Below are 20050 nucleotides of genomic sequence, written 5' to 3'. Positions count from 1 at the left end.
CCAAAGCACCCAGGCCACGTTTGTGGAGGCCCCAGAGAGCAGAGTGAACATCCAGAGTGAGCTCTCCTTGAGGTGAGCATGGTGCCCATCCCATAAATTCCACAGCAGACCCCATAAACACGGTTGTCCTGTGAGTCGTCTGGACGCGCTGGCACTGCCAAGGCTTTGTTCTGTGCCACCCATCCTGCTTGGGGCTCAGCCCTGTCAGCTCCCATCTGCTGTGCAGGTTTGGGCTTGAGTAGATCACCAGGAGAAGGAGGCAGAGCTGGAGGAGGCTGGGCTGGTGACTCAATGGGCACAATTCTTCCCTCTGAGTCAGAGCTGAGTCAAGGGGTGCTAAGGGGGACTGTACTGCTCCAGCTGCTAGATTTGGGACACAACTGAGAAACCAAACTCCCAACCACCAATCTCTTCAGGAGCATCTGTGGTCCTTCCTCAGCAACAATAGCATTTACCCACTATCTTGACCACATTCCAGTGTGGAAAATGCATTTCACTGAGCTCCAGCTCCCTCTGTTACCCCAGTGAAACACCTCATTCTTCACTACTGCAGCACAATACATCAGTAAGGATATACAGTTTTTCATGTGGCCTTTTGGCTTTAACATTGGCCAAAATAGCTTGCACATACATTGCAAAACTTTTTTTCCATATGTCTCTTTGATGCATATCAAGGGATATCCTGCTCACAAATGCACAGTACTTCCACAACTGTTAATCAGGGATCTGCACAGGTAAAGAGAGCATCACTTCTCATAGGCAAGTTTATCTCAGGGCAAATAATACAATGGGGTAGCTATTGATTTAATAATGCAAAGTCCTTTTACACCATCAGTTGACACTGAAGTACAAGTATTAGTGTCACTGAGGCAACAGCCTTCAGCACAGATGGCTTCTCCTGGTCTCAGAAGGTCCAAACCCTTAATGATGTCCTCTTGCTATTCCATCCACAGCGACAGTGATTTTTGAAAGCAACCAACTCTGCAAAATTTATACCTGAGGTCACTTTGGAATCACAGAATATCCATAACTGGAAGGGATCATTCAGTCCTACCCCTGGCCCTGCTTAGGACACCCCAACAATCCCACCCTGTGCATCCCTGAGAGTGCTGTCCAAATGCTTCTGGAGCTCTGGCAGCCTTGGGGCTGTGAGCATTCCCTGGGCAGCCTGTTCAGTGCCTGACACCTTCTGGGGGAAGAACCTTTTCCTGATATCCAACCTGACCCTCCCCTGACACAGCTCCAGCCATTCCTTGGGTCCTACCCCTGGTCATACAGAGCAGAGATCAGGGCCTGCCCCTCCTCTTGAGGGAAGGAAGCTGCAGAACTGCTGTGAGCTCTGACCTCAGTCTGCTCTTCTCCAGCTGAACACACCAAGTGCCCTCAGCTGCTCCTTGTGTGGCTTCACCTCCAGACCCTTCAGCATCTTCGTAGTCCTCTCTTGGATACTCATTAATAACTTTATATTTTTCTTACATTGAGGTGCCCCAAACTGCCCCAGGACTCACTTTGTCCCCACTTTTCTCACTTGCCATGGCTGATATGCCTCTGTTTGTGCCTCCCAGCGATGAAGGCTGTGTGCCAGCATTGAGACACACATGCTGTCCGATACTTGCTTCATTTGATATGTGATGACAGCTCTTTATAGGTGTCTGAGAAAAACAAATGAATGGAGAAGCAGTTCCTGGTGGCCTCTGCCAGCTGTTGACAATACCAAATAATTTGCTTTTCCTGAAACAGACCTGATGCCTCTTGTGGATTATGTGGCACGTAGGTGTCGTGTCAATCAATAAAAATTAAAAGTTGCTGAAGGGCAGGAACAGCAGCTGTGAGATTTCTTACTGCTTTTCATTCACAGGGAAGTGGTATCTGACTCTGTTTAGTGGCTTGTGTGATTTACTCTCACATTTATCTCACACGCTTCAGCAAGGACTTGCACAAGCAGATTGATTTTAGACCCTTGCTTTTAAAGGTAGAAGACAAATGGTTCATTCATAGAAACTTATTTTTGGAATCTTGTTTAGCATCGAAGCTTTTTCCAGAGCAGCTGGCATGGACCCCTTTACATTCAGGAAGCAGTGCACACCAAACATGGGATGCCCCAGGTGCCTCTATAGAAATGTCTCTTGGAAAACACCTCTGGTGCTAAGTAAGCAAGAAGAGAGTAAAGGAACATTGCCCAACTTCAGTGTTCCTGTGTCAGACACATTAGCAATGCCCTTGTGCCTGAAAACAAACAAATAGATATAATTAGGTATTACCAGAATAATAAAAAAAAAAGATAATAAAAAATAGAGTTTCTTTTTTGTTTGAAATCTCTTTCCCATGAGGTCTGATTAAAGTGTTTCTATTGAAATTGTTCTTCAGCAGGAAAAGCTGTTTCAGACAGAGCAGGTCTCACAGAAGTGTGGATTCATTGAGGAAGATCTTCCTGCTATAGAATGTTTAGACATTTCACTGGAAAGCAGAAATGCCTCTGACAAAAGGATAGATGCTCTGCCATGTGTTAACCCAATGCTATGCACAAGGAATTCTGCTGGAGAGCCCTGGAGGTGACACTCCAGTGTGTCTGACGTTGCCCTGTTGCTTTGTTTTTACAGTAAGTTCTGTAAAGTCTCCATGTGTCACCAGCCTAATGAGAATCCAGAACCAGCAGAGGGTGGAGGACGGGTACATGAAGCACCCAGAATTACACTCTTATAATGTGGCATATCCATTTTGTTCCATATTTCATTTATTGGGCAATTTAGCTGAGGTTTTGGCTTTCAGTCAAAACCAAGGATTTTCCCAAAAAGAGAAATTGGATGAGGGATGAAAGAAACTCCACGAAGTGACCAAAACACCTCCCAAGCACCATTTTCCAGTATTCATATTTGGAAGAATTAAATGCGGTTTTAGTGCAAGGAATAACTGTATGCTAGCCCTAGGGTTATGAACTGGATAAGCTATTAGGAATTTTCCATTTCTGACTGACTGTGATCTCACATCAGTGTAACTCTGCTCACTTTAGTGGAATTACTTCAGAATTGTTCTGATGGGAAAGCAGAACGAGGTCCTGTGATTCTATAACTATTTCTACTAAGCTGTTTGCATATGCCTGAGAGAAGCAGCTTTTAAGAAAATATAGTGGAATTTAGAGCCTGTTTTTCATCAGTTCAGTTAATCAGTTTACTTTGGTCTACTGATCACTTCTGCTGCTTTGCATGTGATTGTCCTTATAAGTGAGGTCAGTTTTATAGGGAAGGAAAATACCCTTTATAAGTCCAGATGATATCATTAGAAGAAAAACACAAGTTGGGCACCTCTAAAGTTTTTTTATTTTAATCCTTCTGAAGACAAATTTTAACAGGAACTAAGGATTTGTTGTTCTATGCTATAGTTTATAAGAAATTACAGGTTGTTGTTGTAAGACCCTAAGATCTTGATTTTTTTTGCTTCTGTCAATAGAAAATTACTGCTGACCTGTCTGGCAGGTCTTTGAAGGTTTGTAGAAACACTGCAAGATCCTCATTTACAACATGACATATGGTTCCCATCCAACTAGAATCATAGAAATATAGAATATCCTGAATTGGAAGGGACTCACAAGGATCATTGCGTCCAACTCCAGGAAAATAAGAATTGCAACATGCCAGTGTTTTATGAAGGAGCATCTTGAGTTCCCTGTCCTGGAACAGGATCACAAAATGCAGAGCTGTTCAACAGGGAAGTAGATTTCAGTGCTTACCTGGCTACACTGTCAGTCTGAGGAGACTGGGCAGAAAGGGTGGGAAGGGCTGAAGATCCTTCTCACCAACTCCTTCCTGCATGGAATATTCAGCATATACATGAATAGCAGGACCTGAGCCATAAATTCAGAAGGTGACAGAAAAATTGAGGTCCACAGACATCTGTGAAGTCCTAAGCCCCACCTAGAGCCAAGCTAATTTCTGTATTTTTAAAAAAAGAATTTCAGGATCTTTTCTAGCTAAGTTCTGAATATCCCAATATTGATATGTATTAATATGTCTTTTTCAAACTGATAGAGAGTAGGTTTAAATTGGATATTAGGGAGAAATTCTTCCCTGTGAGAGGTGGTGAGGCCCTGGAACAGGTTGCCCAGGGAAGCTGTGGCTGCCCCATCCCTGGAAGTGTCTAAAGCCAGGTTGGACAGGGCTCTGAGCAACTTGGGATAGTTGAAGATGTCCCTGCCCATGGCAGTGGGGTGGGAACTGGATGAGCTTTAAGGTCCCTTCCAACCCAGGCTATTCCATGATTCTGCAATAGCCTGTAGGCACAGGACCAGTCATTTATAATGTATCAAAATAGAGATGGGTTTGAGGGCTGAGATCAGATGTATTTCAGGATTGGAATATGACTTCAAGTGGATTTAAGCTTCACAGATTTTGGAGAGGAATAGTTTAACCAACCTAATTCCAGAGGGCTAAATCCAGCAGTTGTCAATATCCCCAGAGGAAAAGAAGTAGCTACTGCAGTCTTTTGATTAACTGAGCATAAAATGAGCCTTCCTCCCCTTACTGTTTTAATTAGATATGAATGAACCAGTTCAAACCACATAAAAATTGACTCTTGACTCCTCTGCATGTAAATTGACCACTAGGTCACAGTTTTATTTTTTTCCCTGAGAAAAACAGTTTTCCCAGAAGGGGGAGATGGCGTTTAGAAGTACTCCCACTATTATCTTCCTTCATCCCAAAGCTTTCTTACACATGGCTGTTCAAGTGACAGGAGGACTGAAGCCAGGTTAGACGGTGCTCTGAACAACTTAGTCAAGTGGAAGGTGTCCGTGCCCATGGCAGGGGGTTGGAATGAGATGATCTTTAAGGTCCCTTCCCAACCAGGCCATTCCGTGTTGTGGTTGAACAACCAGGAGCCATGACCCCCGCTGGCTGGTCAGCAAGCGCTGGCAGATGTCGATGCTTGGGTGGTCGAGCTTACAGCTGCAAAGGGAAAGAGAGCAGGTTTACACGTGTGGGCTGTTTGCCAGCCTAGAGGCAAACAGGGTAATTTTTGGGGGGGTTAGTGTGGGGGAAAGCCGCGGGTCGGGCGGCTGCTGTAGCGCGGGCACCGCTGCCCTCTGCTGGGTGCCGTCCCACCGGGCACTGCCTCCTGCAGCATCCGCAAGAACGGCAGGAACCGGTCCCTGCTCCCTGAGCTCTGCCACAACTTCAGCCAGCCGGACACTGCTTTGTATACCTCCAGTCCAGGGGCAGAGCAGCAGAGAAACACCTCCTGCAGGGATGGAAGGACTTCTCGAGAGGGTTCAGCGTGAGCTTCCATCACACCCAGCTGCCATCAGCTGTGTCCTGCTGTTATCCCAGACCACCCTCTTGGCTGGCAACAGTTTTGCTTCTTCCTCATGGAGTGAAGAAGGTGTGGATGTGTGTATTTGCTGGGGAGGTGCAATTGCACTGCAAGCTTGTCCATCCCATGGCTATCCATCCTAGAGCTCTGTCTCGGATGAAAGTGACCTGAGGGTTCTCAACCACAGCAGCTGAATGTGAGCTAGTTGTGCACAGGTGGCCAAGAGGTCAGTGGCACCTGGCCTGGATCAGCAATGGTGTGACCAGCAGAGCCAGGGCAGTGACTGTCCCCCTGCCGTGGCCACTGGTGAGGCCACATTTCAAATCCTGTCTCCTGTTCTGGGCCCCTCATGACAAGAATATTGAGGGGCTGGAAGGTGTTCAGAGAAGGGAATGGAGCTGGAGAAGGGTCTGGAGAGTCAGTCATATGAGGAAGCAGCTGAGGGAGCTGGGGGGGAGGGGTGGGGGGCTCAGCCTGGACAAAAGGAGGCTCAGGGTGGATCTTCTGGCTCTCTACAAGTCCCTGACAGGAGGGTGCAGCCAGGGGGGATTGGGCTCTGCTCCCAGGGAACAAGGGACAAGACAAGGGGAAATGGTTTCAAGCTGTGTCAGGGAAGGCTCAGGCTGGATATCAGGAAAAATTTCTTCACTGAAAGCATTGGAACAGGCTGCTCAGGGAGGTGGTGGAGTCACCATCCCTGGAGGTGTTCAAGACTCAGAGCTCTGATGTGGTTGACACAGTGGTGATTGGTCACAGGTTGTACTCAGTTATTGGGAGATCTTTTCCAGCCTAAATGATTCTGTGATTCTGTGAACGCTCTGTCTTACTTCCTCTTGCAGTGATAATATGTAGCCATAAAATCAGCCCCTCTGCATTTTAGCTAGCTGTAGAAAACTCTGTGTGGGGCTATTTCTCCTTTGACAAATCCCATAGAAAGCCTCACCCATGAGCTTTAAAATAATGTAAAATTCATAATCGAAGGACAATTTTCAAAGCCTCAGCCTTTTAAATAAACCTATCCAAGCCTGTTCACTTAATTAATGAACAAAGATGCAGGAGATGCAGAGCTTGAAATGAAATGTGAAAACTAAATTCAGCCTAGCTGGGGAGACAGATATGTAGAGGGAACTGAAAGTTGCTGTGCAAGGGGTAGTTCTGAGAGTGTATAGTAGTCTGATAGAGATCAGAGTTGGCTGCTGTTAAAATTGGTTTTATCTGTATCTGTAAAGAGGTGAAGGGGGATTAAAGAGTACTGCAAGGCTCTTATGGTACAGAATGGAAACAGAGGGACAGATGGAGCTGCTGAAACTCCTGCAAGAAATTGCTAGCTGACATGAGTGAGAAGATCAAAATGCTGGCATATTATACAACAGCACAGTGGGGATGGATAGACAGTACAGAGGGAACTGGAAATACTGTTTGGCAAAAAAAAGATTCTTAAACATCTGGGAGAAAATACTCAGAAATCGAACTACTCAGCAGGAGGGTGGAATTTGGAAAGCATTCAATGCTGAGAGACTCCAGGGTGATAAGGGCAAAATAGACAGAGTCACAGAATCATAGAATGGTTTGAGTTGAAAGTAACCTTAAAGATCACCCAGTTCTAACCCCCCGCAGGGACACATGCCACTATCCCAGGTTGCTCAGAGTCCTGTACAACCTGGCCTTAGACACTGCCAGGGATGGGGCAGCCACAGCTTCTCTGGAAAACCTGTGCCAGGGCCTCATTACCCTCACAGGGAACAATTTCTTTTTTATACCTAAAGTAAACCTATTTTGAATTAAGCCATCGCCTCTTGTCCTGTCACTCCAGGCCCTTGTCAATAGTCTCTCCATCTTTCCTGTAAGCTCCCTTCTGGTACTGAAGGCCACAATAAAGTCACCCCAAAGCCTTGTCCTATCCAGGCTGAACAATCCCAATCCTCTCAGCCTTTCCTCACAGCAGAGCTGCTCCATCCCTCATGTGGGTTTTTTATAGCCCATAGGATGGCAGCCAGCTTATGTAGGGATCAGTTGCAGCCTTCAGAGGCATTTGAAAGCCTGCCCTGGTATGACATGACATTTCCCCCAAAAATGTGGGATACTACATCTCAGTTCATTCAGAGGGAAAATAAGGCATGGAAAGGTTAAGTGACTTGCTTTGTGTTGCGCAACCAGGAATGGAAATAGCTCTCAGATCTTTTATTCTTAGCAGCCAACTGAGGGAACCTCTGCTTGGATCTCAAGGGATTCCTTCCTCCTGGAAAGACTTTCATTTCCAGTAAAAGCAGGGAGGCTGGGTGGGAACAACCCGAGATGCCATGCATTGTTCACGTGCTTGCAGTGGTGTGGAATGTGAAGGCTGAGGAGCAGGAGGCAGCAGTGCCTGGCCAGGAGAGCAGGAACAATTCAGGTGGCCCTGGCAGGCATCCACACAGCAAGCCAAGGGTGACTCAACAATCAGGGGGCACTCAGCCAGGCTGTGCCGGACCTTGCAGCCAACTGGTGGAGAGCAGTGCCATGTCCTAATGTCACCTCAGTGTGGCTGAGTAAAGAGCAAACATGGCTGCTTAAATGCTAAACCTCCCCAAATTCATGGCAGGAAACCTGAAACCCAGCTCAGCAAACCAGTGACTTTTGTGCATAAGGCAAGCCCTATATCAGGTGCATTTGAACTACAGTTTGGGGCTCGGCCATACTAAAGGCATGGGGGCAGAAAGGCTGATTGAGATGTTTAATTAAGGTGGTGCTTGGTGAGTTTTGGGAATGAATTTTAGGACATATTTTCTGGGATTTCAATGAGCAAATTTAAGTGTCCAAGAGATCCCTGTCTCAAGTACTGTGGGTCTACAGCCATCATTTAACCCTACTCAGTGTCACTTTTCTTAACTACAAAATGTGAAAAATGAACCTTTTAGAAACTATTTTGAGTGGTGAAGGGCAAAACTAGGTGTGGGCCAATGAATTAAGCAGTGGAACTGTTAAGGAAAGGATCAGGAACTTCCTCCTAGCAGTGAGGTCTGAAAGTGTAGCTGGATCTCAAGGGAGACATGAACCCCATGTGACTTGAGTGAGTGAGGAGTGCATGGTCCTTTCCTGCCTTCTTTCCGAGGGAGTGGGGCTTGTCTCCTCAATCTAAAGAAACCTTTCCATCTCTAATTTCCCCTTCCTTTGTTTGAATAGGTTATCTGATATAATTACACAACATTCAAGTGCAGGAGTGCAGGAAGAAGTGATAAAATCAAGAACAGCTTTAATGAGGCCAGAAAAGGAAGAAAAATGGAGTCAACTCAGGGGAACTTCAAGGTCCTTTTGGTGCTATTCAAGCAAATAAATGGGAATACTGCTAAAACAGAAGAAGCTGGGTGGAGTCAGAAGGTTGATTTGGAACTAGCAGAGCATTCAGTGGTTTCAGCAGGGAGCCTTAAAGTTAGATGGTGTCAGGAACACACGGAGGTAAGCAAACATCCCCTTGAGCAGACATGCACCTCTGCCTGCTGTCAAGTGATGTGTCTGTTGCAGGGGGAGGGACTGAAGGGAGTGACACAGATAAGGAAGGATGGATGGCCACAGAGGAACAGCCACATCCACATAGAGGTCTGGCCAAGACTGATGCTGGCCAGGGAGTGGGGAGTGCTGAGGAACACACATTTACACAGAAAGCATCAATTTGCTGCACTCACTTGTATTAACTTATCAGTTAAAATTAAACCTGATACAAAGATGGAAAGGAAGGGGAATTTCATCTCCTATGAAGAGTGTTTGTTAGTATCCAGTTATTCCAGAGGAAGCTGAAGGATGCCATTGCCTGCTAGACAGAAATTTTGATTTACACAGTAGTTCAAATTTTGATTTACACAGTAGTTCAAGGGCACTGGACACAGCAATTCAATTTCTAACACAAGGTAATGCAATCAGGCCCACTCAAGATACCTCCAAGCCTAATGGGAAAACAGCACAACCAAATGTTGTCACCACAACTCCGAAATTAATGGGGGGATAATTCATGTTCTCAGGTGTTCATGTGGGCTGGGCTGGGGGAAAACAGGGTGTCTAACACTGGTGGATGTTCTTGCATTCTATTTATGACATCATTTACTAAGAGTATCTATGTGGTGTATCACAGCTGTATTCATAGCTGAATTCTGACACAAATGTCTTCCTGAAGCCTAGATGTATTTCTCAGTCAGCTTTTGGGTGATGATAAGGAAGCCTAGACCTTTCCTGCAGAGATAAGTACTGTAGTTCCATTCTGGATGTTCCCATTGCTCTATTCCCGCCTCACACTTTTACCTGCCTTTACCAGGAAAAGTAACAAGAGCAGCGGGTTAGGAGTCAGTACCAGCACCAGGACCTGAATTCTGGCTCCACAGCTCACTTCTTGAAGTGAAATTACTTCCTTTTTCCTTTTTATCTCCCTGGCTAAAACAGGAATAATTTTTGCATCAGACTACAGAGCTCATGGTCCTTCCTGTATTTTTCTCAGCTATTTCTATTAATCTAAATTATCATTGCAGCTTAGACCTTGCAGGTGAGTTAGTGTTATCTCTAGCCAGAATAAACAAAAATAGGGGAAAAAGAAAATAAAGATATATAACTTTTACCTCTATAGAATATCAGGGCAAGCATCTGTTTCCAAAACAAGGACAGTGTTTAATTTAGAGTGAGCACATGGACATCAGAGTGCTGCCTAACTATCAAAATAGGTGTTAAATGAAGATTTCCCTCCCCAATATTTTCCCTGTGACTAGAATTTATTCATGGAATAAACCACAGTTATCATAGTTGTACAGTTTTCCTCTGTTCAGCACCTACAATATTTTTGCTCAGATTTTTTCTGTTCCAATTAAAAATATTTAGAGCTATTCTTCTATAAACCTAAGAAAGGTCTAACTAAGCCACTGCCATTCCCCTGCTATCCTACATAACAGGCTAGGTGTAAACTTCTTTATTAGTATTTTGGTTCTGGAACTAACTTTGCAAAAAAAGCAGCCAAAGTTATTGGAAATATTATCAAAGCTTGGGGAAAAAGGAAAGCATGTGGCTCACATTGCTGTTAGTGACAATAATCAATGCCCAGACAAGCACAGCTTCAAAAAATGTGTCAAGAACTCACTTTATATTTTAAACAGACCATGAAGACATTCAAATTCTTCATCTGGAAGAGAAAAAAGAAGAGGGGGAGATGGTGGGAGGGAGATATTTCCTTCCACCAGGCAGCGAGAGATCACTTCACGCTTCCCTTTGGTAGGTTAGAGGGGAATTGTAAAGCCATCGCATGTGAACAGATGGAGGGAAAGGATCTCAGCTTTCACAGGAGCGGGTTAAAGATCCGATGCCTGGGACAGTGGGCGAGACAGGGCCCAGCAGCAGGGGCTTTCTGCCCCCTGACAGTCAGACGTCTCCAGGGCCCGCTGGGGTGGCAGCAATCTTTGGGGAGCACCTCGGCAGGTTCTCAGCAGCCCGGCACCAGCTAAGCCCCAGACTTGTATAGGCACTTCACATTTAGGAGCATGTCTAATCCAATCAGGGGCAGATTGGAAGCTATCCGTGTACCTCCCAGATAGCATATTCTTGTCGGCTTGAAAGCAACCCTCTCCTCCTCAGCCTTCCCCCCAGTCTCCCTATCAGTCTGTGCAAGCAGCGGCCTCCCCCCTTGGGCACACAGAGCTAATCCTATTTACTCAGCCCATCGATTTAACAGCTTTAATATTCGCATGGGTTCGATGGATGCAGCTGAAAGGTTTGCAGCAGCCAGGGAGGAGGGAGAGGCTGTGGTGAGCGGTGGGAGGCAGCCTTCCCATGCTGGCCAAAGCAGAAAAAAGTCATTCAAAACCATGAAGGCTCATGCCCACTCACACAAACTCACAAAGCAGACAACACATGTGCAGCCCACTACACACCCCAGCAGTGTCCCTTTGGCACATCACAGCCCCAGGTTCTGCTGCCTGGTCATTTCCCTGGTCCCTCTCGCAGTGTTGGTGCTGCGGTTGGCAGGAGTGCCGTGGTCCAGTGGGATTGAGCCTGTGTTAGCATGAGGTCTCCCTTAAACTGGAAGGTGTGCATGGAAGGACAGACACAGGAACAAAAACAGAGGGTGCCAAGCCCCTCTAATGAGAGTGGTGACCCTGAGAGCCTCCTGCTCACACACAGGCAGTTCAGTGGAGGAGCTCAGTCTGATTCTGTTAGATGCTTAAATGTTTCTCAACTCTCTGTTTATAAATTCCTGAACTCAAATTCCTCCCTTTATCTGTCCTGAGCATCCTTTAGCATCCTTTAGTTCTACCTCCTGTGCTCTGGCTATAGATTATAGCAATCCTGAGAAGGCAAGTCTTTTTAGGAGGATTCAAGAATGCAATCAGGAAGCTCTTCAGTGCTCCCAGCCTCTTGTCACTGCTCCAAGTGATTGTGGACTTCAGAAAGAACCAGCACCCACATCTGAAACCCCTGTGGGGTCTGTGTGCCCCTCCTCCAGCACTTGGGTCTTTACTAATCACTTTATTCCAAATGTGGAACAGCTCTTGGTTTGTGGTTTAACTCACCTGCACGAGTCACACCTGAATTCCTCGCCTCACTACTGAGGTTAAATAGAACTGGAGTGGCTGTTGCCTTTCAGGGTATTGCAGTCTTTGATGTGCAAAGGACACAGATTTGTCTCATATTTCGACCTGACACATTTTTTACTTTTAATCTGCTCTTTATTTATCTGTTTAACTCTTGAACTAAATGTGGCTTTGGTTGTGGGCTTTTTTCTTCAATTTGCTTTTGCTGCTTGTGCTAGAGATCATGTGTACTAACAAAAACCTCAAGTTTTCCAGTGCCAGCAGGCAGCCAATTTGAGGATTTTCTGTGGGTATCCAGACTTGGGCTCTGTGCCTAAGTCAGGCAGACACATTGCCATCATTCTGAATTAAGGCTGAAATGGAATAAAGAGGAAGAACAGTGAATTCCTTCAGTCATTCCTGTTCTCTCAAGACCTAAAGGTACTCCTCTATAAGAAATCCCAGTGTTTTGATCTAGTGGACAACACCATTTTTCCCCAGGCTGAGAGCCCTTTGTGACTTTACAATTCAAGGGGGCTATTCCAATAGCACTACAGAGTAAGTCAGATGAAGTGAAGGTCCTTTCTTTGTCCAACTAGCAATGGGAGGTTATGGCAAAGGAGAGCACTCAGAGTGTGCACTTTCCAGCTGCTGGCATGCTGTGAGCCTGACACGCCCCAAGGAATCCAGAAAAAATTCTTGAAGCATGAGAATCATTTTCCCCCTAGTTCTGCTTCCCCTTTTCCTCCAGGAGGAAGTTCCCAAATGTTGTTTAGGGCTACATCTTGATTTCGCCATTGTCCTTCTCAGCAATATATGTCATCCCTGGATTTTGATGGAAACACAGACACTGTTTTTGCAACAGATCTGTGTTCAGCCCATTATCTGGGGTTTGTATCATTTTTTTTAATCTTACCCTCCTGTTTTGTTTCTTGGCATTAATTGCTCATACTGTCCTCCTGCTTTGTGCAGTAGGACTAAGTATTCTCTTATTTGGAAAGGATGGGGATGGTTTTGGTAGGAGATTTCGCCAGTGCAGCTTCAATTAATTGTGTCAGCTGTGGTGATAATCAACCATCAGGGAGCAATTCACAGGCTGAGAACTGCACATCAGAAGGTCTGAGGTGAGGAGGCAGAAGATCCAGACTTTGGGGAGAGTGATGTGTCTAGTACAGCTGGATAGGAGAGGACAGATGGGACTGCATGGAAAGTGGGAGCAGGATTCAGGACTCAGGACATTCAGAATGAAGGCAATAGCAAGGATGTGGTTTTCTCAGTTGAGATGAAATTATTTTTAGCTGGGAAGCCACTGAAAGTGATGGCACTCCTTCTTTCCTTTGCTCTGGCTGCTTGTGCCCACTGTGCTGTAGCTCCATGGGATCTCAGACTGTGACAGGGTAAGGGGAATGGGGGAACCAACCTGGCTAAAAACAAATAATTTACTATCCCAGGTTTATCTGTCAATGGATTGGGTCACAGATCTGACACCCACACAGCTTTTCAAGCCAGGATGCTGGCACAGGGGAGGGGATGTCATCAGCCAGAAAGATGGGGACATCCACATCATTTCCAGCATTCCTCCCTGGAAGCATCAGGCCAAAACAGCTGATCGATCAGCACAGGAGGCTGGCACCCACCCTGCTGTATGTGCTTAAATAGGCTGCAAACAAGCAAAACATACTTTAAAGCCCAAGCAGGCCTGGGCAAAACTGAGCAGCCACTTCCCTCCCTCAAGCTGCTGCTCTTCAGAGACCATGGGTTGCACAAGTCATGGCAGAGCCTGCAAGGAGGTCACACAGGCAGCCTGGGCAGGAGGAGCTGCAAAAGGTGGTCCACAGGGTCCAACCTCCTTATTTCTCTGAGTATCAACAGTCTGCACCCACCAGCAGCTTCCCAACAAAGAGCAGCACTAGGGCAAGCACACATGTTCCTGACTGGATATAACTAAACTGGGCAGGGAAAAAAGGCAAAAAGGAATTTAAAAAAAAAAAAAAAAAAAAAAGAAAGGATGACCAGCTTCCAGCTTTAAATAGAGTGATAGAGAGATATATCCAGCTTTAAATAGAGTGATAGAGAGATATATAGGCAAGATTAGTGAGACAGATAGACAGATTACATGCAGAAAGATATAATCAAAAAAGGGGAAATTCCTCCGAGTATTCTTTTCCAAATACTGGCTAGGTGGCTTTACTGAATGGATACCAGGAGGTGAGCTAAATCCTCACCTGGAGAAATGGGAAAGGTCTCCCACCAGGAAAGGAGGACTCATCCCAGCTGAGACCTGACCTGGTGTGCTGATGGCAAGAGGCAAACTTTACATGAGTGTTCTGCTGCTGCTGCTGCTTCTGTCTGAGCCCACGATCAACCTTTGTGCAGGGAGAGGTCAGAGGACCATGGACCTCTGAGGCCACACAAAGATTTCATCAGAAGTTCAACGCCAGGACATCTTCCCTAAGCTACATTCAGTTAGAAGTGCCGGCTCTCCCTAGGAGAGGCACTGTCACACTGGTGAATTGCCCTCCCTTTTTCCAGAGTGCTGTGGTTTTTTCTCAGGAGCTTTGATGTGGAGAGGTAACAACCAAATGTCCCACACCTGCCTTGCCGCCCATCAGCTGCCGCTGCAGGTTTCAGCACCTTGTGGGGTTTCACCTCCTCCCTTTTCACTTCCATTTCCTTCCGCCCCGACTTTGCTCTCCTCCGTGAGTTTAGTTGGAGCCAGATCACACACCTCCCTTCCAGGCTCCCCTTCTCTGGAAGCAGGAACTGGAGTGACCGCAGCAAGCCCCAGGAGAAGAGAGACAATCAGCAAGCCCCCGGCAGCTGCCGTGGTTCTGCTGTCGCTGTGCGCCAGCACAAGCAACAAATTCCAAGAAGATGCAATCATCAGCAGCTCTGTGAAGACAGGAAAGTGGTTACAAATGCTCTCTGCCTCAAAGAGAGAGAAGAAACCACAGTCTGCTGCAGCTGCACCTCGTGCTTTCTGATTAATCTGCTGTTTGGAAACATTTGCTGTGGTACCCGTGCATAGGTAGAGGTGAAAACAAACACACCGATTGATGCAAAGGGACTGCTTTATCTCCAGCCAACACAAACAGAGCCTACTTCCAGCGTGGATACAAAGTCCTACAAAAGGGAACAGAGACAGAGGTTTCTTCCTCAGAGCTGTCTACATTGCACATTCAGGGAGAGAAAAATTTGCTAGAGCATATGGCATGACCATCCATGTGAGGCATCTAGGGTTTTAAATGTTAAAGTCCTTGGTGCTTCAAATACAGCATCTTTAAACACTGATGCTACTCAGCAGGCAAATATGTCTCATCATCATCATCATAATATTTTCCTCAGTCTTCTGGCCTAAATAGTCTGTGTTTTGATAACGTGCTGCATATGCATCTGTTTGCCCAAAGAGGAGGGAGCAAGTGTTCACAAGCAGCCCTACCATGACAGTAAATGGCAGAATGATCAAAGTTAAAAGTTCTCTGAAATGTTTAATTACCAGTTCAATGGCCAGATTTTCCATACAGTCCAGTGTCCAGGTATGGTTCAGTTGAAAATTATTGGGTCAGTTGAGGTGCAAAGAGATGCAAAATGAAAATATTACTCCTAAATCATAGCATAGTTTGGGTTGGAAGGATCCTTAAAGATCATCTCATTCTAACTCCCTGCCACGGACAGGGACACCTTCCACTATCCCAGCTTGCTCAGAGCTCCATCCAACCTGTCCTTGAACACTTATTGATGCCTCCCTAGCCAGTTTGACCCAGCCTTACGTGCTGTTTTACCAGCTGGAGCTATGTGTTCCCAGCACATCACTGTATCTCCTTGGTGAGTCCCTTGTTCCAGATGCTTTAGGGGAGGGCACATCCCTGAGCTTCTCTCCACACTCCATTGCTGCAAAGCTGAATGGAGCCTTTTCTGCCTCAGTCTGAAAAGGCCATCACAAAACACAGAATCTGGCCTCATTATTGATATCTGACATTCATTATTTTCATTATCAAAAGGTTTTATTGAAGCCTTGAATTTGCCACAGTGGGTATCCTTTCAAAATCCGCCAAGTTTGCTGTAGAAAAAACAGATAACATTACCTTGGTATTTGCGGTATTCCTTGTGCTGCTCTTCCCACTTCAGCGGAAGACTGCTGAGGATGTTTAGGGAAAGGCTAAGATAAATGTTCCTCAATATCAAAATAAACAATAGAGGCTAATGTGCAGCTTGTATTTTTCATGCTCATAATGGATTCCAGTTTGAGTTTAAAGGGAGCTGCCCCAGAGCTTTCAGGCTGTGGCTTTCAAGTCCAGAAGGATCAAGGGGCAGAAGTGAGGGCATATTCGTGTACATATGCACATGCAGATAAATAAGTTTCCCTGCCTAAAGTCTCCTTTTCGGCATGGAAGCATGTTGCCAACACTCAGCAAATAATAAATAATAGCAACAGTACAAGAATTCTTCCACAGGATATTTCACCAGCCACAAAAATTACCATAACTATCCACTAGTCTCTGGTCTGGCAGGGTAAAAGGCAGAAGCCTAACTTGCTGCACAAGAGGAAAAGAGAAATTCTCCAGGGCAAGTCTTTTAGTGGTCCAAAGGGATCGTGGTTTTTCTGCTTTGAATTGTGTGCAAAGGAAAGAGTGAAGTCTAGAGCCAACCCACTGAGTATTCAGGCCTAGAATTTGAAAAGGCCAGATACTGAATCCTTGATGTTTAGTCCCTCATGCCAGGTTCCTGCTCCCATGCAAGTGTCCAAGGCAGTGGTTGGATGGGGCTCTGAGCAACCTGGTCTAGTGGAAGGTGTCCCTGCCCATGACAGGAGGTTGGAAAGAGATGATTTTTGAGGTCCCCTTCAACCCAAACCACCCTGTGATTTGATTTGTTGAGTCAGGAGATGATGAGTATAATATACCATCCTAGCAAAAACCACTTGGGGTGTGGCAGTCTAGGAGAACAACATTAAGGCAAATGATAGGTATTTCAAAATTCACCATTTCATAGCTAAATGAACAGACAAAACATAAAATGCTCTTTGTCCTTTCAAACATATAACATGACCTGCTCTATGGCCTAATCCTGGAACTCCCACAGGATGCAATTTGATGCCTCAATTATCCTGCTCCTATTGAAAGGGCTTCTAAGAAGCACCTGATGCAAGACACTCTTGGTAAAATCTGGAGCAAAAACAAAGAAGAAAGAGCTGCACAATTCTGGAGGCAGTGGGGCAAAACACAGCCATGCAAAACAGATTCTCATTTGATCTCTTTCTCAGAAGGTATTATCTCAGAAACATCTCGGTATGTTAAGGTACTGCCTCAATGGCTTGTTACTCCTTCAGTGCCTGAAAGACTGAGTTGCTGGAGCCTTCCTTCAGACATATTTCATTCTGCTGTCAAATCTAAGTATTTGGGTTCAGTTTCAGCTGTTGTCACTGCAATGTCGCCTGTGGTCCTGCAGAAAAAGCAGGAGACAACAGTGATGGTGGTGGTGGTGCCTCAGCTCCACAGGACAAAACACTGCCTGGTTTCTCCTCTCACTTACATGAAATAACTCCACTGCTTTCAACAGAGTAGCACTGTCAGCTCCAAGTTGGGTCTGTTGACCTTACTGGGTCTGTCTTCTGCTGGTTGTTGTTGCTGAGATTACAGGATGGAGCAATGATGACCCCTGTCTGTGCTTTCCTCTGTTATGGTGGACCTTTGAAATGTACCTAAGGCAAATTTTGGCATGGGAAAACCTGTTGTCTCCTAAGAAACTACAGATAAATTTAGCTGCTGAAATAGCTTTAAAAATCCTTTTGCTCTTTCCCTGTCATTGTCAGGAAAATCTCCACAATGGGCACTTGGGACAATGGGCAATCTCTACAATGGGACATGGGCACTTGAGGCCCCCCATGAAATGTCACTTCAGACCAGTGTTCCTTTGGGGATATCTGGTGGTAGTTTCTTACAGAGGCACCTGGCCTATATTTTTCATTCCAGGCCCACTGACAGTGCCTAAGGAAACCATTCCTGAGCTCCCAGGATTTCTGCTGAGACTGAGCACAGGCTTGAAGACAAAGCCTTAGGGATGCACATTGCAGTCCTAGGTATTCTGGTGAAAAACACTTCCCTGGCCAGGTTGATGAGTAGGAGGATTCCGACATAACAGTTCTTGTAGGATTTTACCTCTAAATAAATCCAAGGGAAACAGGTGCAAAACCAGGCTTGCTGAACTGGCACAGCCATGTGTCTAAAAGCGAGGAAATGACATGTCCTGACTGTCCAAGCCATGGAAATTGGGATAAAGGGAGGGCAGGGGATTTAACATTTTCCTAGATGATGCAGAGTCTGTCCCCTTTCTTGCCTGGTACATGAGTTCGACCACTTTTTTTTTTTTATTGCTGGACCACAGTGTTACAGATAATCACAGTGTAAACAACATTCCTTTAGTGCAGCTTTTGTCTCTTTTCTGTAGGATGGAAAGTCTTGTGAAATCAGCCTCTGTCATGCCAGGCACTGAAGAAAACACAGTGTTGAAAAACGTGCCTATTCCCAGGCTTTCAGACTAAATAACACCAGACCAAAGGTGAAGGAGAAGCAGAAGCCTGGACAAGGGATTTGACAGAGTTCCTGCAGCAAGTCTATGCCCAGGTGGAAGTGAGGCCAAACACCTCACACCTTGCATATAACAATCAGGGTGAAGTTGGTCCCCAGCCCACCTTGCACTGATCAGGTTCTGATTTTCCTGCCTATTGCTGTAACACACAACCACGTTTGCAAGATGTGAAAATTATGGCTTTATAAATAATATGATCCAATTTCTATTTGCTGGCCACTCTTTTTTTTTTTTGTGTATTCAAGATTACTAGGATTCAGGATAACCTAAGAAGAACTGTACATGCTCATTTTGCCTCACTTCTGAAGTTCTGGGTGTCTTTTTCCTTAACCATAATTCTCTCCCCAGCCTTGCTCTTATTTCCAGCCCTGACCTTATCTTAGGCTGTCAGAACAGGAGTTTAACAACAAAGGTATAGCCAGTTTTCTTTCTTTTTAATACAGCTTGACAGGGTTAAAATGCAGAACACAGACCTTTCAATTTTCACAAAGTGCTGTGATTGCCTTGTCTGCTTTGCACTGTTTTATGCTAAAATCCATAGACCCATTCTAATTTCAGAGGAAAAAATGGAGTTGCCTACCATTTCACAGCAGGAGGGGTAAAAGCACAGGTAGGCTGATATTTTTTTACCAGAAGTATTTGTGTGGTTGAAGATTTTTTTACCAGAAGTATTTGTGCTGAAGATTCATTTGAGGATTTTGTGCCATTGGTGTTGCTTTCCCCTACGAAGTTGATGCTGGGGTTGATGTGTTGTTATTCTCAAACATGTAAGAAGGAAGAGGAAAAAGATTTTGAAGGTGACTCAGGTGCCATTTTCTGTACTGTAGCTAGAGTCAGTCACAGACTTCATGCTCTGCTGGCTGCCTGAGGATTAGGAAGAAGTCTTCCCAGCTCCTATGATTTATCACCCACACCTTAAGGTTTAATTTCACTTTTGAAGTACTGGCACTGCCCTGGCTGAAAAAAAAAAGGAGGCTGGACAAGCATGCTTATGCTTGTAGTGGTATTGGAAAATTTCTCAAGTACCTGTGGGCAGGTGTGGCTCACATAGTTGGGTTAAACCAATCACCAGATCTAGGGTCAGGAAGGAATTTTGCCCTAGGTCACATTGGCAGGGACGACTGGGTTGTTTTTGTTTTCCTTGCTTCTCAGTGTGGGTTGTGGTTGGCTTCCTAGATTATCTACTGCCATCTTAAGAAATGCTAATGACCCAGGCTTTAGGTCCACAGGTGGAATTGTAGATCCAACCCCGCAGGTCTCAGGCCTATCTCAGAGAGTGACTGCAGCCACTTTGGGCTCCTGTGCAGAGACTCCAGCACAGGGCATCCTCAGGGCTCTCAGCATCCTTCAGATTGCCCTGTAGTGTGGGCATCTCCACTTAACAAAATCCCTGTAAGTGTGCAATTTGGAAATCTGGGCACGCTAGAACTCTCTCTTGGTTCTTTCCCTGTGGTGCAGCAGGTTTTCAGGTTGTTTTGGGTGATGGAGCACCTTGTGATGAGTACTGGGATATGGATGCTCCCTGGAACTTGTCAGCCTGCAGGATGCTTTTGATTGTGATGCCCTGGAGTTGTGGATGTGGGTGACCTTTCCTGGGTGCCACAGCACTGTCATTTGGCTTCCTGTGTTGCTGGGGT

At 45.6% G+C, this 20050-nt stretch overlaps 1 long non-coding RNA gene across 6 annotated transcripts in view; it reads left to right on the top strand.

Moving 5' to 3' along the window:
- LOC128788897 (uncharacterized) overlaps positions 1-20050 on the top strand; it is a 107817-nt gene that overhangs the window by 71990 nt on the left and 15777 nt on the right. For 4 of the 6 annotated variants that reach the window (XR_008431245.1, XR_008431241.1, XR_008431244.1 and 1 more), the window contains one exon: positions 8467-8739. This is a non-coding gene — a long non-coding RNA (uncharacterized LOC128788897). Of the gene's footprint in view, positions 1-2367; positions 2600-8466; positions 8740-18272; positions 18547-20050 lie in introns of those variants that run through there. The other 2 variants (XR_008431243.1, XR_008431242.1) reach the window with 2 other exon arrangements.

Source organism: Vidua chalybeata, chromosome 5, assembly GCF_026979565.1.
Source record: "Vidua chalybeata isolate OUT-0048 chromosome 5, bVidCha1 merged haplotype, whole genome shotgun sequence".
In the NCBI taxonomy this organism is placed as follows: Eukaryota; Metazoa; Chordata; class Aves; order Passeriformes; family Viduidae; genus Vidua; species Vidua chalybeata.
This window is presented reverse-complemented; position numbering and strand designations above follow the sequence as displayed.